Raw genomic sequence first — 19,505 nt, 5'->3', positions numbered from 1 at the left:
GGGGAAAGTTATGCTTTGTACATCTTATTTTTTAATTGAATTTATTGGGGTGATATTTGTTAATGAAACCATACAGGTTCAAGTGTACAACTCTATAACACATCATCTATGTATTGCATAGTACACTCACTACCCAAAGTCAAGTTTCTTTCCCTCACAGTTTATTCCCCTTTTGCCCTCTTCTACCTCCCCCACCCTTTTCCCCTCTGGCAATCACCACACTGTTGTCTGTGTCTGTGTGTTTCTTTCCTTAATCCATTCACTTTTTCCATTCAGCCTCCCAACACCCTCCCCTCTGACAGCTGTCAGTCTGTTCTCTGTATCTATGAGTCTGTTTCTATTTTGTTTTTTAGTTTATTTTGTTCATTAGATTGCACATATAAGTGAAATCATATGGTACTTGTATTTCTCTGGCTGGCTTATTTCATTGAGCATAATAATCTCTAGGTCCATCTGTGCTGTCGCAAATGGTAAGATTTTTTTCCTTTTTATGCTCAAGTAATATTCCATTATATATATCTTTATCACATCTTTATTCAATCGCCCATTGATGGGCACTTGGGTTGCTTCAATATCTTGGCTATTGTAAATAACACTGCAATGAATATAGAAGTATATAGATTGTTTCAAATTCATGTTTTTGGTTTCTCTGGATAAATACCCAGAAGTGGGATTGTTGGGTCATAAAGCAGTTCCATTTTTAATTATTTGAAGGCCTTTCATAGTGTTTTCTATAACTACCGCACCAGTCTGCATCCCCACCAACAGTGCACAAGATTCCTTTTTCTCCACATTCTCACCAATACTTATTGTTTGTTGATTTATTGATAATAGCCATTCTGACAGATGTGAGGTGGTATTTCATTGTGTGTGTTTTTTTTTTAAATACATTTTATTGATTTTTTACAGAGAGGAAGGGAGAGGGATAGAGAGTCAGAAACATCGATGAGAGAGAAACATCGATCAGCTGCCTCCTGCACACCCCCCACTGGGGATGTGCCCGCAGCCAAGGTACATGCCCTTGACCGGAATCGAACCCGCGACCCTTGAGTCCGCAGGCCGACGCTCTATCCACTGAGCCAAACCGGCCAGGGCTCATTGTGGTTTTAATTGGCATCTCTCTGATGATTAGTGATATTGTGCACATTTTCTATGTCTATTGACCATCTGTATGTCCTCATTGGAGACATGTCTATTCAGATCTTTGGCTCATTTTGTAATTGGGTTGTTTGTTTGTTTTGGGGTGTTAAGTAGTATGAGTTCTTTATAAATTTTGGGTATGAACCACTTATCATATATATCATTAGTGAAGATGTTCTCCCATTTAGTAGGTTCTCTTTTATTTTTTCCATTTTTTGATGGTTTCTTTTGCTGTGCAAAAACTCTTTAGTTTGATGTAGTCATATTTGTTTATTTTTTCTTTTGTTTCCCTTGCTCAAGAAGATGTATCAGAAACAAATATTACTAAGAGAAATGTCAGAGATTATACTGCATATGTTTCCTTCTCGGAGTTTTATGGTTTTGAGTCTTACATTTAAGTCTTTATTCATTTTGAGTTTATTCTTGTGAATAGTGTAAGAAGGTGGTTAAGTTTTATTTTTTGCATGTATCTGTCCACTTTCCCCAACACGATTATTGAATAGACTGTTTTTACCCTATTGTATATTCTTGTCTCTTTAGTTAAATATTAATTGCCCATATAGGCATGGGTTTATGTCTGGGCTCTCCATTCTGTTTCATTGACCTATATGTTTGTTTTTATGTCAGAACTGTACTGTACTGTTTTGATTACTATAGCCTAGTGGCATAGTTTGATAACAGGTAGGGTGATACCTCCAACTTTGTTCTTCTTTATTTTATTTTAAATTTTTAATGAATTAATTGAGGTGATATTGATTAATAAAATTATATAGTTTTCTAGTGTACAATTCTATAATACATTATCTTTATATTGTATTGTGTGTTCACCACCCAAACTCAAGTCTTCTTCTGTAACTATTTATTCCCCCTTTATACTCTTCTACCTGCCCCCAGTCCCTTTTTCCTCTGGTAATCACCATACTGCTATCTGTGTTTATGAGTTTGTCTTTCTTTCTCAGGATTGATATGGCTATTCCGGGTCTTTTGTGATTCCGTATGATAGAAATTGTGTTGAATCTATACATTGCTTTGGGTAGTTTGGACATTTTAATGATGTTAATTTTTCATATACTGAGCATAGTATATGCTTTCATTTATTTGTATCTTTTTTGATTTCCCTTTTTAATGTCTTATAATTTTCTTAGTATAGATATTTTACCTTCTTGTTTCAATTTATTCCTAGATATTTTTATGCAATTGTAAATGGGATTGTTTTCTTAGTTTCCTTTTCTTTTTATTGAATTTATTATGATGACATTGATTAATAAAATATAGGTTTCAAGTGTACCATTCTATAATATAGCATCTGTATATTGAATTATGTGTTCACCCTCCAAAGTCAAGTCTCTTTCCATCATCATTTATCCCCCTTTTACCATCTTCTAATTCCCCCTATCCCACTTTCCCTATTGTAACCACCATAATGTTTTCTGTTTCTGTGAGGTGTGGTGTTTCTTCTTAAACCCTTTACCTTTTTCATCCAGCCCCCAATCCTCATCCTCTCTGACATGTCAGTCTGTTCTGTGTATCTATGAGTCTGTTTTAGTTTATTTTGTTTTTTAGATTCCACATATAAATGATATCGTATGGTATTTGTCTTTCTCTGACTGGTTTATTTCACTCAGCATAACACTCTCCAGGTCCATTGATGCTGTTGCAAAAGGTAAGATTTCTTTCTTTTCATACGTCTACTGGCCATCTGTATGTCTTCATTGGAGAAGTGTCTATTCAGATCCTTTGCCCCTTTTTCCTTGGATTGTTTGGGCTTTTTTGGTGTTGAGTTTTATAAGTTATTTTTAATTTTTGGATATTAACTCTTTATTTGATGTATCATTGGTGAATATGTTCTCTCATTCAGTGGGTTGTCTTTTCATTTTATTGATGGTTTCATTTGCTGTGCAAAAAAAAATTTAGTTTGATGTAGTCCCAGTTGTTTATTTTTTTCCCTTGCCCAAGGAAATACATCAGAAAAACTATTGCTAAGAGAAATGTCCAAGATTTTACTATGTCTTCTTATAGGAATTTTATGGCTTTGAGTCATGCATTTAAGGCTTTAATCCATTTTGAGTTTATTTTTATGCATGGTTTAAGAAGGTTGTATAGTTTCTTTCTTTCTTTTTTTTTTTTTGCACATATCTCTCCAAATTTCCCACCACCATTTATTGCATAGATTTTCTTTACCCCTTGTATGTTCTTGCCTCCTTTGCCAAATATTAATTGACCATAAAAAATAAGGGTTTATTTCTGGCCTCTCTATTCTGTTTTATTGATCTATACATATGTTTTTAAGCCAGCACCATGGTGTTTCAACTACTATGGCCTTATAGTGTAGTTTGATATCAGGTAGCATGATTCCTCCAACTTCGTTCTTGTTTCTCAAGGTTGCTGTTGCTAAGCAGGTTCATTTGTGGTTCCCTATAAAATTTTGAAATATGTGAAATATGATATAGGAATTCTATTGAATCTATAGATAGCTGTTGGTAGTATGGACATTTTAATGACATTAATTCTTCTTATCCCTGGACACAGTATATGCTTTCATTTATTTGTATCTTCTTCTATTGCTTTATTTTTTAATTTTATTTTGTAGTATGCTGGCTTTTTATAAATTCTTTATTGTTGAAAGTATTACATATGTACCACTTTTCCCCTCATTGTCCTCTCACAGCCTGCCCCCCATCCCCAGCCTCCATGCCGCCCCCCTATTGTCTGTGTCCATTGGTTATGCTTATATGTATACAAGTTTTTTGGTTGATCTCTTAGCCCCACCCTACCTCCCCTGCCTTCCCTCTGTGGTTTGACAGTCTGTTCGATGATTTGATGTCTCTGGATCTATTTTTGTTTATCAGTTTATGCTGTTCATTATATTACACAAATGAATGAAACCACATTTTACATATCTTTGGCTTATTTTGCTTAGCATAATGCTCTCCAATTCCATCCATGCTGTTGCAAATGGCAAGAGTTCTTTCTTTTTTTTATAGAAGCATAATAGTTCATTGTGTAGATGTACTGCCATTTTTTTAAATCCATTCATCTGATGGGCACTTAGGCTGTTTCCAAATCTTAGCAATTGTAAATTGTGTTGCTATGAACATATGGGTGCATATGTTCTTTCTGATTGGTGTTTCTGATTTCATGGAGTATATTCCTAGAAGTGGGATTACTGGATCAAATGGGAGTTCCATTTTTAATTTTTTTGAGGAAACTCCATACTGTTTTCTACAGAGACTACACAAGTCTGCATTCCCACCAGCAATGTATGAGGGTTCCGTTTTCTGAACATCCTCGCCAGTATTTGCCATTTGTTGATGATAGCTATTCTGACAGGTGTGAGATGGTACCTCATTGTTGTTTTGATTTGCATCTGTGGGATGATTAGTGACTTTGATCATTTTTTCATATGCCTCTTGACCTCTGTATGTCTGCTTTCAAGAAGTATCTATTTAGGTACTTTGCACATTTTTTGATTAGATTGTTTGTCTTCCTTTTGTTTAAGTTGTATGAGTTCCCTATAAATTTTGAGATTAAACCCTTATAGGATATAACATTGGCAAATATGTTCTCCCATGAAGTGGGCTCTCTTGTTATTTTGTTGATGGTTTCTTTTATTGTGCAGAAGCTTTTTAACTTGATGTAGTCCCATGTCTTCATTTTTCCTTAATTTCCATTGTCCTAAGGAGATGTGTTGGATAACATATTGCTATGAGAGATATCTGATATTTTGCTGCCTATGGATTCTTCTAAGATTTTTATGGTTTTCCATCTCACATTTAAGTATTTTATCCATTTTGAGTCTATTTTTGTGTATGGTTTAAGTTGGTGGTCAAGTTTCATTTTTTTGCATGTATCTGTCCAATTTTCCCAACACCATTTATTGAAGAGACACTGCCTTGACTCCATTGTATTCTCTTGCTTCCTTTGTCAAATATTAATAGAGCATAATGGTTTGGGTTGATTTCTGGGTTTTCTGTTTTGTTCCATTGGTCTTTGTGTCTGTTCTTGCACCAGTATCAGGCTGTTTTGAAAACAGTGGCTTTGTAATATAACTTGATGTCTGATATTGTGGTCCCTCCAACTTTGTTCTTTTTTCTCAGGAATGCTGAGGCTATTTGGGGTCTTCTTTTAAAAATCCATATAAATTTTTGGAGAGTTTTTTCTAGGTCTGTGAAATATGCCGTTGGTATTTTAATGGGGATTGAGTTGAATCTATAGATTGCTTTGGGTAGTATGGACATTTTAATGATGTTGATTCTACCAATCAATGAATACAGTATATTCTTCCACTGGTTTATATTCTCCTCTATCTCTTTTTTCAACATCCTATAGTTTTCTGAGTACAGGTCTTTTACCTCCTTAGTTAAGTTTATTCCTAGGTATCTTAATTTTTTTGTTTCAATGGTAAATGGGATTTTTTTTTTTTTTTTAGTTTCCCTTTCTATGAGGTCATTATCGGTGTACAAAATGCCATAGATTTCTGCGTCTTAATTTTGTACCCTGCTATGTTGCTGAATGTATTTATTAAATCAAATAGTTTTTGATGGAATCTTTAGGGTTTTCTATGTACAATATTATGTTATCAGCGAATAATGACAGTTTTACTTCTTTTATAATCCAGATGCCTTTTATTTTTATTTTTTTAAAATTTTATTTTATTGTTTAAAATATTACAAATAGTAGTACATATGTCTCCTTTTTCCCCCATTGACCTTCCCCTGTCATCCCCTACCCCCCAGCATATTGTCTGATCTCTATGGCTAGCACTTTCAGCACTATGCCCAGTAGGAGTGGTGAACGTGGGTATCCCTGTTTTGTTCCTATTTTTAGGGGAAATGGTTCTAGTGTTTGCCCATTGAGTATGATGTTGACCACAGATTTGTCATATAAGGCTTTTATTATTTTGAGGTATGATCCCTCTATTCCCATTTTGCTGAGAGTTTTTATCAAGAAAGGGTGTTGGATTTTATAATCAATTTTCTGCATCAATTGACATAATCATGTTATTTTTGTCTTTCAATTTGTATAGGTGATGCATCTTGTTTATTGATTTGTGGATATTGTACCAGCCTTGCATCTCCAGAAAAAATCCCACTTGGTCATGTTGTATGGTCTTTTTATTGTATTATTGAATGTGATATGCTAATATTTTGTTGAGGATTTTAGCACCTATGTTCATCAGGGATATTGGCCTGTAATTCTCTTTTATGTAGTGTCTTTATCTGATCTGAGGGTTAGGGTAATGCTGGCTTCATAGAAAGAGCTTGGAAGAGTTCCTTCCTCTTGAATTTTTTTGAATAGTCTGAGGAGGGTAGCTTTTAGTCCTTCTTTGAAAGTTTGGTAAAACTCCCCTGTGAAGGTGTCCAGACCAGGGCTTTTGTTTGCTGGAAGTTTTTTTGATTACTGCTTCAATTTCCTCAGTAGTTACCGGCTTATTCAGATTTTCATGATTGAGTTTTGGGAGACTGTATTTTTCTAGGAATATGTCCATTTCATCTAGGTTGTCCAGTTTGTTGGCATAGAGTTGTTCATAGTATTTTTTTTTTACAATTATTTGTATTTCTGTGGGGTCACTTTTTACTGCACCTCTTTTGTTTCTGATTTTGTTTATTTGGGTCCTCTCTCTTTGATTCTGGTGAGTCTGGCTAGAGGTTCATCAATCTTCTTTATCTTTTCAAAGAACCAGCTATTGGTTTTATTAATCTATTTTATTATTTTTTTTGTTTTTCTGTCTTTATGTCATTTATTTCTGATATATTTATTATTTCCTTCCTTCTACTTACGCTGGGATTTTCTTGTTGCTCTCTTTCTAATTCTTTAATTTGTACAGTTAGATAACTTATTACCAGTTTTTCTTTTCTTTTCTTTTTTTTTTTTTTTTGAAATAAGCCCTGTAGTCTTATGAACTTCTCTCTCAGGACTGCTTTCACTGTGTCCCATAGATTTGGGATTGTTTTGTGTTCATTTTTCACTTGTTTCCAGGATGTTTTTTATTTCTTCTTTGATGTCTTTGTTAACTCATTCATTGTTTAATAGCATGCTATTTAGCCTCCATGTATTTGATTGTCTTTGAGCGTTTTTATTGTAGCTGGTTTCTAATTTCATGCTGTTGTGGTCTGAGAAGATGCTTGATATGATTTCAGTTTTATTGAATTTGTAGAGACTTATCTTGTGTCCTAACATGTGGTCTATCTTTGAAAATGTCCCATGTGCTCTTGAGAGGAATGTATATTCTGTAGCTTGGGGGTGAAATGTTCTGAAGATGTCATTAACTACATCTGATCCAGTGATTCATCTAGGATTGCTGTTTCCTTTGGTAAATTTTTTGTCTAGAAGATTTTTAAAAAATACATTTTATTGATTTTTTTACAGAGAGGAAGGGAGAGGGATAGAGAGCTAGAAACATCGATGAGAGGGAAACATTGATCAGCTGCCTCCTGCACACTTCCTACTGGAGATGTGCCCACAACCAAGGTACATGCCCTTGACTGGAATCAAACCTGGGGCCTTTCAGTCTGCAGGCCGATGCTCCATCCACTGAGCCAAACCGGTTAGGGCTTATCTAGAAGATTTATCCAGTGATGTCAATGGGGTATTAAAGTCCCCTACTATGATTGTATTGCTATTGATCTCTCCCTTGTTATCCTCCAGAAGTTTATATATATATAAACTTCACATATATAGATAGATATTTAGATGCTCCTGTATTGGTTGTGTGTGTTTACCAGGGTTATGGTCTCTCGTTGTATCGAACCCTTTAGTATTATGAAGTGGCCTTCAGTATCTCTTGTTATGGCCTTCACTTTGATGTCAATTTTGTCAGATATAAGTATTGGTACCCCAGCTTTTCCTTAATTTCCATTTGCCTGAAAAAAAAATGTTTTCAGCCCTTCGCTTTCAGTCTGTGTGAGTCCCTTGTTCTGAGGTGGGTCTCTTGTAGACAGCATATATTAGTATATGAGTCAAGTTTTCTTATCCATTCAGCTACCCTATGTCTTTTGATTGGAGCATTTAATCCATTTATGTTTAAGGTTATTACTGATAGATACTTGTTTGTAGCCATTTTTATTTTTATGCCTGTGTCCCTTCCTCCCTTTCTATTTCTTCTTATTACCACCATTTCTTTAGTATTTCTTGCATTGCTGGTTTGGTGGTAGACTTTTTTTTTTGTCTGCAAAGCTCCTGATTTCCCCTTCAGTTTTGAATGATAGCTTTGCTTGCTAGAGTATTCTTGGATTTAGTCCCTTGTCTTTAATCACATCCCTTGTAGGTAACTTTCTGTCTCTCTCTTGCAGCCTTTAAGATTCTTTCTTTGTCTTTTATGTTTGCCAATTTAATTATGATGTGTTAGTATAGGTCTTTTGAGGTTCATCTTGACTGGGACTCTGTTCTTATTGGAATTGTGTGACTATTTTCTTCCCCAAATCAGGGAAGTTTTCTATCATTATGTGTGCAAACAGGTTTTCTATTCCTTGCTCAGCTTCCTCTCCTATTATGCAGATTTTGTTTTGTTTCATGTTGTCCCAAAGCTCCTTTAGACTTTCCTGCTTTTTAATTTTTTTCCCAATTGCTGCTGTGCTTGGGTTATTTTTCTACCTTGTCTTCTAACTTGCTGATTTGATCCTCAGCTTCTTCTAGTCTACTGTTGAAGCCTTCCATTCTGTTATTTATTACAGCTATTTTATTTTTCATTTCCTCTTGATTCTTACTCATGTTGGTGTATTTCTTATTCAGCTCCTTATATTTCTCATTGAGTTGCATGTATTTCTCATCCAGACATCTGAGCATCCTTATAACCATTACTCTGAATTATTTCTCTGACAAATAACTTGCTTCAATTTCCTTTAGTTACTTTTCTGGCGATTCCCTTTTCTTTCATTTAGGGCAGTGGTTCTCAACCTTCCTAATGCTGCAACCCTTTAATACAGTTCCTCATGTTGTAGTGACCCCAACCATAAAATTATTTTTGTTGCTACTTCATAACTGTAATTTTGCTACTGTTATGAATTGTAATGTAAATATCTGATATGCAGGATGTATTTTCACTGTTACAAGTTGAACACAATTAAAGCATAGTGATTAATCACAAAAACAATATGTAATTATATATGTGTTTTCTGATGGTCTTAGGCGACCCCTGTGAATGGGTCGTTCGATCCCCAAAGGGTTGCGACCCACAGGTTGAGAACCGCTGATTTAGGGTGTGTTTTTTTTTGTCTCTCCATTTTTGCTGTTCCTTTGTATTTGTTTCTATGTATTAGATCAAAGTACTATGCCACCCAGATATTTTGAATTGGTCTTCTGTCGTAGATAGATGTTTTGTGAGACCCAGTGGTAAAATCTTTCAAGTCTTCTGAGCTGGGTATTATAGGGAGGTCCCCTACTTGAGATATTGGGGTTCTCCTGATATAGTTGGATCTTGAATGTTATTGTCCCATGCATGGATCGAGTCTCTTCCCAGGTTGTCTGATTATGTGGATCACTCCCTATCTCATTGTGCCAGCCATTGTGGAGGCGCTGACTAAACAGCACAAAATATAATGCAAGACATGACACAGAAGGAACAGAACACAAATGTACACAATATCCCTATAACCCCAACAATAATGACCACCAAAGAAAAGAGAATTAGGAAAGAGAAACTAAATAAAAAATGATAGATAAAAAAGAAAGAAAAACATGGGGAGAAAACACAACATACAAACAAAGAAACCAAAAAGCACAAATAAAAAACAACAACAACAACAAAAATCACAGAAAAAAGGGGGGGACAGAATCTGTAGGTGCAGAGCTTAAATAAAGAAAATACCATTAAAGAATTAGAGGAATAGGGGAAGGACCATGATTTACAATAAAGGAGGGAGAAAGAAATGAGAAGACAAGAAAGAAAGAAAAACTGAAAAGGAGAGTAGAGGAGAGAGTAGATAGCCATACACTTTGGAAGTGAAACAAGTAAAGAAATTAGGAGAAGAAGAAAAAAGAAGGAGAAGGGAGGAAAAGAATAGAGTAGTGAAAAAAAAAAGAATAAAGGGAAATTGAATAGGAGCAGGGAAGAGGAAATTAGATATATGAACCAAACAACAGAGACTAGAATAATAACAAATCAATAAAGCAGATAGATAAAGAAGATAAATTGTTAAAAAGGGGGAAAAAGAAAGGAAATAGAAAAAAACAAAAAGGAGAAAGGAGGAGAGAAAAAGAGAGGAAAGAAAAGAAGAGAGGAAGAAAAAGGTGCAAAAAATAATAAAATGACAAATCAAAAATCAAAAAAGGAAGTGAGGTGTTGTTCTCTTCAGCCAAGATGAAATGCCCAGTGGGAGCTGACTCAGGACCCCACTCTTTTTTTCTGTCTGACAGTTCTGGGCTTCCTGTTAGGTATTTAGATGCTAACCACTGTCAGGCACTCTTTTGGCTTTTAGCCCCCTGCTTGAAGCTCCATGTGATCCACCTGTCCACTTCTTGTGTCTGTCTCCACAGGCCTTGGCTTCAAGCAGGGAGGGTCAATCTGCTCTCTTTGCCTGTCAGCCAGCTGTCAATCTTGATCACTTAAGAGTCTGTTTCTGACAGGGCTTTAGGTGGGGTTAGTGTTTTTTACTTTTAGGGAATGTGATGGGTGTTTTTTCCTGTCCCAGAGCTCCTCCTCCACGAGTGACCCCAAATATTACTCTGCCCTTGGTTGGACAGAGATCCTTGTATGGCGACCAATGGGGTCAGGTGGGACCCTGGCGTTTTTTTATCAGTCTGGTTCCTAGAGTAGTGGGGCAGATGGCCCCTCCTCCACTCCAGTCACTGAGGTCTACTTGAGACTGTTCAGACCCATAAACTTGCCCCTACCTTTGTTTCCTCAGTAAAACTCAAAATACAGGGTGTGGCAGGCTATATCACCTAGAGCAGGGTTTTTGTCCTTTACCTGCCCTCTGGGTGTGGGAAGGAGGTAGCTCCTCCCAGTGGAAATGGCTGCTTTGGTTTGGAAGTGTTTGAATTACCTAATGCTGGATTCCTGGCTACGTTTTTCTAAGTCTTCCTGCCCTACTTACCACCTCAGGCACCTCAAGTCCGCACATTCTGCCCTGCACCAATGCCTTAAATGTGTAGTTGCAAATGAACAATCCTGTGCCCTGGGTTTAGAGGTTAAAAAAAAAGAAAGAAAGGGCAATAGAAACCGAGGCTCTCTCCCCCACTGGCTCTGATCTGCTCATTTAGACTCTGCTGTTGCCAGCAGTCTTGCTACCTTTTGTAGCTGCTACGTGTCACACTGCTGTGAGTTGCATGCCATAGGTCTGGTGGCATTGCTATAGGCAGGTGTGTGTGCTGCAGGTAACCCCCCCTCTTGGGATCTCGCCCTTCCTACTGGTCTCCAGGTACCTTCTGTTCTTCCTTGGTATAAGTCACCTCAGCTGGACCAAGTTGAAAATTCCAGGTGAATATTCTCCAATTAGTTGTATTTCTAGCCTGGGCCTGGGAAGAGGTGCCCAACAGATCTACCTATTTAGCTGCCATTTTCCTCTTTCTAGTTTGTCTTTGAATGTTTGGCAAAGTTAATCTGTGAAGACATCTAGTCCAGGACTATTGTTTGTTGGGAGTTTTTATTATTATTATTACTGCTTTGATTACTTTAGTTGTAATTGGTCTATTCAGATATTTTTGTCTTCCTGATTCAGTTTTGGAAGATTCTATATTTCCAAGAATTTATGCATTTCATCCAGATTCTACAATTTCTTTGCATATAGTTGCTCATAATATTTTCTTATAAGCCTTTGTAGTTCCTTGGTGTCAGTTGCTACTTTTCCTCTTTAATTTCTGATTTTATTTATTTGGGTCCTCTTTCTTTTTTTCTTGGTGAGTCTGTCTAAAGGTTTGTAGATCTTGTTTTTTTTTTTTTTTTAAAGAACCAGCTCTTGGTTTCATTGGACTTTTGTATTGTTTTTTTAGACTCTATTTTGTTTATTTCTGCTCTGATCTTTATTATTTCCTTATTCCACTAATTTTAGGCTTTGTTTGATGTTTCTTTCTAGTATCTTTAAGTGTAAAGTTAGATAATTTTTTGGAAAATTTTCTTGTTTTTTGAAGTAGGCATGTAGTGCTATGTATTTCCTCTTAGGACTGCTTTCATTGTGTCCCACAGATTTTAGGTTATTTGTTCTCATTTTCATTTGTTCAAGTTCTTGTTTGATTTCTTCCTTGATCTCACTGTTAACCTATTCATTGTTTAGTTACATGTTATTTAGCCTCCATGTCTTTGTGTGTTTTTCAGTGTTTTTTTTTTCTTGTAATTGATTTCTAATTTCATACCATTATGGTCAGATAACATGCTTGATATTATTTCAATCTTCATAAATTTATGGAGACTTGTTTTGTGTCCTAACATGTGGTCTATTCTAGATGTTCCATATGCACTTGAAAAGAATATATGTTTTGCTGCTTTGAGTTAAAATGCTCTGAACATAGCAAGGAAATCCATGTGACATAGTATGTTATTTAAGGCCACTGTTTCCTTAATAATTTTCTGTTTGGATGATCTTTCCATTGATGTCAATGGGGTGTTGAAATCTCCTACTATGACTGTGTTACTGTTGATCTCTCTGTTTATGTCCATCAAGGTTTGCTTTACATATTTAGGTGCTTCTAGTATATTGGGTTCCTAAATATTTACAAGGGTTATATCCTCTTGTTGTATTGCTTTCTTTATCATTATGTAGTGTCCTTCTTTGTGTATTATATAGCCTTTGTTTTAAAGTCTATTTTGCCAGATATTAGTATTGATACACCAGCTTTTTTCATTTTAATTTTCATGAAATATCTTTTCTATCCCTTTACTGTCAGTCTGTGAATATTTTTTTATTCTGAGGTGGGCCTCTTGTCGACAGCATATATAATAGTATGTGTCTTGTTTTCTTATCCATTCTTAGCCATTTACATTTAAAGTGATGATTGATAGGTACATATTTATTGCAATTTTATTTTTTATAGCTGTGATCCTCTTTTTAAAATTTCTTCCTTTAAAAGAAGTCCCTTTAGCATTTCTTGTAATGCTCGTTTGGTTATAATGAACTCCTTTATCTTTTTCTTGTCCACAAAGCTCTTTATTTCTCTTTCTATTTTAAATGATAGCCTTGCTTGGTAGAATAGTCTTGGTTGTAGGTTCCTTGCTTTTCTTTACTTTGATTATTTCATGACAATCCTTTCTGGCCTGACATGTTTCTGTTGAGAAATCAGCTGACCATCTATGGTATCTCCCTTGTAGGTAACTTACTGTTTTTCTCTTGCTGCTTTTAATATTCTCTCTTTGTCTTTAACCTTTGGCATTTTATTTATGATGTGTCTTTGTGTGGGCCTCTTTGGGTTTATCTTTGTTGGGGCTCTTCGTGCTTTCTGGTCTTGTGTGTATTTTTCCATAAGCAGATTAGGGAGATTTTCAGTTATTATTCCTTCAAATAGGTTTTTCAATCCCTTGTTCTCTCTCTTCTTTACTAGTATCCCACATGATGCAAATGTTGTAAGATTTGATATTTTCCCAGAGGTCCCTTACATTATTTTATTTTTTAATTCCTTTTTCTTTTTCTGCTCTGATTTGTATTTCCTGCTATTTTGTCTTCCAAGTGGCTGAGTCAGTCTTTTGCTTCATCCACCATAGTGTTGATTCCTTCTAATGTGTTATTCATTTCAGATATTATATTCTTTATTTCTCACTGGTTCTTTTTTATGGTTTCTTTGTCCTCTTTTATGTTTACTATATCTTTTTTTTTAAGTTCTCAGTGAGTTAATTATTCTTCTCCTAAGTTCTTTGAGTATCCTTATAAATCTGTATCTCTTGGATTTCTTGCCTCTATTTCATTTTGTTCTTTTCCTGGTGATTTCTCCTGTGTTTTTTGTTTTGTTTTGTTTTGTTTTTCATTTGGTGCATATTTCTTTCTCTCCCCATCTTGGCTGCCTGTTGGTATTTATTTTTTTGTTTATTTGGTATATATACTATATCTCCCATTCTTGGTATGGTAGTCTTATGTACTATGTGTCCTGTGGACCTCAGTAGCACATTCTGCCTTATCACCCAACCAAGGTACTTTAGAAATGTCTTTTGTGTGGGTTGTGTGAGCCCTCTTGTTTTAGTTGAGTCTGATTGCTATTGACCCTTCATGCATGGGTTAGATCCTCAGGCTGGCTGGTCTGCAGTTACTGAGCTCATGAAGTGGAGTTTGCCCCAGTAGATTCTGGTGCCTCCTGAGATCTCCCTTTGGATGTGCTGTTGTGGAGCTCATTGGGACCTGCTCAGATGTGGTCAGAAGCCCACTACTAGGTGTGTTGGTTCTGAGGCCTCCTGGGAGGGACTCTGGTACAGGTCTGTGTCAGATGCTTCCTGTAACTGGCCCTGGGCTCCATGATTTTAGTTACAAATTGATCTGCAGTTTGCAGCTGCCTCTGTTGGGCCGGGATGTGTGTTCAAATGACCAAACTGTGCACCAAGGTCAGCTTCCACCAGCATTGAGCCCAGGGGGAGGTAAGCAAAAGGACTAAGGCACCACAAGATTTGCCTTTGCCTGACTCCATCTGTCAGCTGCTTTTTAGGCTCAGTCACTGAAAGAGCCTGTGGCAGTACTCAGTTGCATGAGGTAGGTTCTTAGTGAGTCACCAGTTAGGGATAAGGGATGTTCACCAGATTGGTACAGGTTCAAAATTTGTGGCGGTGCTGGGTCTGAGGTCACTCAATGAAAGTCCCAGTATATACCAAGTCTAGCTGTCCCTACCAGGTTCCCACAGATTTTGTGGTGGGGCATGGTCTCAGGGAATCATTAGGGAGAGGGCAACAGTATTTATCAGGCCCAAACAGACCAAGATTTGGCTGTATTGAGAGAGGGCTCTGCACAGATATGCTATTGTCACTTGGTTACGTGAGAGAAAAATGACCCCCACTCTAGTGGCAAACAATTCAGTCCATCTCAGATTTGACCAGACCACCTTGAGAGCTCAGTGTCAGCAGGGCAGGGCCATAAGGAGTCGGAGGGTGGGACTTTTGCATTATCCCAGGCTGATGCCCTATGGAATGGAGTGGTCCACCCAAGAAAGATGGTGTCTGTGGGTGGTGTGGGAGAGGGATTCAGCACAGGGACTCTGGTTGTTGTCCCTTCAGCTCTCTTTTCAGAGCCACCCAACTTAGTGCCTCTTTTCACAACTCTAGTCTGCTCTGAGCCACCCTCCCCATGCAGGAGCCCAGGGTGAGTGGCTACAAATGAGATTTTGTATCTTGGCCTTTTAAGAGGGCACCCGAGTTTCTAGCAGACTCTTGTCTCTCCCTGGCAGACAAAAATCCCCACTGATATTCACAGCCAGATGTTATGTGTTATCTTCTTCCTTGCTCTGATTCTCTAGGAAGTTCAGCATCAGGTTGACACCCTGTGCTCCTCAAGGAGAACCTTTGCAACTGAGATATCTTTCCAAATACTCAGCCACCACATGTTGGTGTGGGGCCATTCCTTTTTAGGTTTCTAGCCTTCCTACCAGTCTAAATGTGTCTTCTTCTATAAATCCTTGCTTATAAGACTTCTGTTTAGCTAGTCTTCAGTTGGTTATTCAGGTTGATTGTTCTATATTTTAGTTACAATTCCAGGTTGGTCCTGGGAGAAGTGGAGTGTAACTTCCACCTACTCTACCACCATCTTGGATTCCCCAGCAATGTATTTTTAACAGAATCATGCATAGGTGACAAAATTATAAAAACAAAACAAAACACAAAGATATAATTAACATAAGATCCTAGATTGTGGTCAACCTTGGGGATGGAGAAGTGCTATAGAGGGTATACTAAGAACTTCTAAAGTATTGGTAATGTACTATATTTTAACCTGAGTAGGAGATATAAGAGTAGTTGTTTTATGATTATTAAATTATTATACTGTGTGTTTAATTGCTTTTTTGTGAATACATTTCATAATAAAAATGAAAATAATGCTTCTGTAACCCCATGTTATTGTATGCTAATATTTATTCCCTATTTGTAGACTGTATGCCCAAGATTAGCCTTTGACTGAGACATATTATTTTCTAACTCAATGAAATTGAAAATTTTTAATTATCTTTATTACCATTTAATGTTTAAATCAAACTTTTGTCTTCTTGTTCAGGTATATCTGCCAATTTGCAGATGGGCCAGTTTTTATAAATAGATGTTCTTGTTTTACATAAAGCAGAAATATAAATAATCTAACTGTGCCTTATATTTTATACATAATAGCTGTGTGACAGGCACCAGCTGGATGGATGCCCTTTGTTAAATAACTGTGATGTATATCAATCTCTGCTGCTAAATCAGAGATGGCCTATGCAAAATTGCATTTGCACCATTCAACCTTGAAATTGGCATGAAGCACAGGCTCCTACAGAAGTAATATGTCAAACTTAAGAGATTACATCACATTTGGGGGGAAATATGAACAGTGTTCAACAGTCAGTTCTAGCAGATTAAGCCCTTGACTTGATTTTTTTAAAGTAGGATAAGATACAATGCCCTTTGTTTTATGCTGAGGTCTCAGGAAGCATATACTAGGAGCATAATAATGATACCTTCTGTATGGGTAGGGCACTTGTCTGCTCTAAACTCTGGTGTCCTCTTTTATAAATATAAAGTATTTAAGTGGTAACTAAAGTAATTTTGATGCCAACATGTTTTGATTCCATAACTTGAATAACACTTTCAATTTGGCAAAGTGTCTTTACATGTGTTATTCCATTTAATTTCCCAACAACTTTCTGAGGTAGTTAAAGCAAAATATTGTTATCCCCAGTTTAAAGATGAGGAAACAAAGGCCCATAGAGCATGGTGAGTTCAAGGCAAACAATTAAATTCAAATAAATTGGCCAATGAGACAGAATAGAGATCCAAGACACAGGCCAACACATATTGAAAGTGTTATATAACACTTGATATATAACAGATGTAGCATTACAAAACAGTGGGTCAAGCTTGGACTGTTTAATAAATGGTGCTGAAAGAAATGATTATCCATATGGAAAAAAAGAAATTGGATCTCTACTTCACACTGCATAGAACAATCAATTCCAGATGGCTTAGGGGCTTAAGTGTAAAAGAAAAAACTTTAGAATAAAATATAGGAGAATATTTTTGTGACCTTGAAACAGGGAAGGATGCCTTCAACAAGAAAAAAAGTGTAAACCAGAAAAAAGAAAATATTAAATTTGCATTAGAAATAATAAAATAAAAACAAAGTATATGGATTAAGACATCAAGGCTTAAATGTATTATTTGAATTTTAAAGTTTACTTATATAAAAGCTAAAACTAAAGACTATAACATATTTTAAGAGCGAGAAAACGAGATGTCGGATTAATGTGTTAGGGTCTTGGCTGTATCAAGAGAGAAGATAAGGGAGCCAAATTCATCACCTTTCTTAGTGGGTAGCCTCAATAAATACAGATTAAAACTTAAATCAAGAACTGGAATAATGGAATTAACATCAAAAGTACTAAACACAGAAGAGTCAAAAGGTCTGAAGAGATTTGTCTGGGAGCAAGGGGCAAGAAGGGAGAATTTTACTTTTCATTTTGTACCATTGTGTACTGCTTGAATTTTTATTTCATGTTTTATATATTAAAACAACCTTAATTAAATGATCAGGATGAACAAATGTGAGTAGGTTGGAGGCTTTGACCTCATTGTCTAACCAAAACTTTCTCTCTTACACAAGAGGATCAAGTTGGCAGGTCAGATCTTAAGCATTGCATCTGTTAAGTCTCTGGACACTTGATTGCATTTTTGAGATAAGGCAGAACCAGGTTGGAAAGTATTTAAATTCTTTTCTCAAGTCTTTTCTGTTTACATGATTCATAGGGAACAGATGGCCCAGCTGTCTGTATTTAAGATAAGTGGGTGGTTCCCGGTTTGCAATCAATGAAGCAATAATTACAATTCTGAGTAAACTGGACCCCATAAAATGTTATTTTAATTTGTGAATGAGATGGAGACACAAAGGTAGGCTTATTGGAGTCTAATGTGCAAAATATTCAGGGAAGTGTCTTTAAAATTGAAGTGGCTAAAAAACTCACTAACCCTCCTTACCAATATATAGGGCAAATGACCTTTGTCATGGAGTGGTTTTAGGCATTCAACCTAACCAGTGTAACAGTGCAGCTTACATTTTGTTCGAAATTCACGTGTTACCTTCTCATCAAGGCCCAGCAATCACTATTGCTGCTTAGAGTTGGATGACCCCGAGTTTGGAGAAAAGAGATCTTTATTTCTTCCTCCCAATACTCCTAGCATGTTGAAATGTTATTGTTTGAATGCTGTTATCCTACTCCCTCCTGGGAATGCCTTTCCATGCCTACTCTCAAATGAGTGTTGAATTAATGTGGAAAAGGAAGGAGTGGCAAAAATTAAAAGCAATGATGAAATAAATCATGCTCACTTTGTGGGGCTTTGGAACATATACATATATTCACACCATTCTTAAGGTGCTTTTTATTGATTGAGTGTTTAAAATGTCTTATCATTTATGTTAATAGTTTTAAAGTGCAGGTTCCAGCTGGTAATGTGTACTTAATGTTGTTCAATATGGAACCCATTTTGTTCAATATGGAACTACATATTTCAGCTGTGTCTATAAGATTGTAGCAGATTTGTTCACTTAAGTTGACCATAGCTTGGTGGGATGGTCAGCATTCTGTAGCATGGGAAATGGTGAGGGATGGAATTATGGAAGCCATCTACTTTTCTGGGCTTTTCCACTGATTGACTTACTTATTGTATGTGTGATAATAAATCTTTATTCACAAAAACAGGAGGCAGGCAATTTATAAACCTCTGCACTAAATCACTTTGTTCATATTTTGGTATATCACTTAACACACTATAATTCATTTAGTTATATATATATATATATATATATATATATATATATATATATATATTTCCTCCTTCATGAGACATGGATATCTTTTTTATCATAGTAGCCATAATGATCAATACAGTGCCTGGAACTTAGTAAGTGATCAGTCCATACTGGTTGATTAGATGAACTCCAGTGCAGAGAGAACTGAGAGCAGTACTTCTAGATTGCTCCCAAAATGACCAGACCTTTTGGTTGTGTGAAATGAAATTGGCCTTGTACAAAAGCTTATTCATTAGAGCAAATCCTGATTTGGGGCATCAAATCTTAAGTCCTTGATTTTTCCAGTTCTGGAGAAGTTATTTAGTATTAGCTCATTGAAACAAATCACAGTCAAGATACTGCCTGACATATAGAATCCATTCAATAAAGGTATGTGAATTGTATTTCAGTAAAGAAATTATCCTTGTGGAGACCTTTGCTTTGTACAAATAAAATATATAACAAACCAAGTTTAATTATCTTCCCATT

This window comes from Myotis nattereri (assembly GCF_964212035.1).
Source record: "Myotis nattereri genome assembly, chromosome: X".
Taxonomy (NCBI): Eukaryota; Metazoa; Chordata; class Mammalia; order Chiroptera; family Vespertilionidae; genus Myotis; species Myotis nattereri.
The sequence above is the reverse complement of the archived record's forward strand: the minus strand, read 5'-3'. Positions refer to the sequence as shown.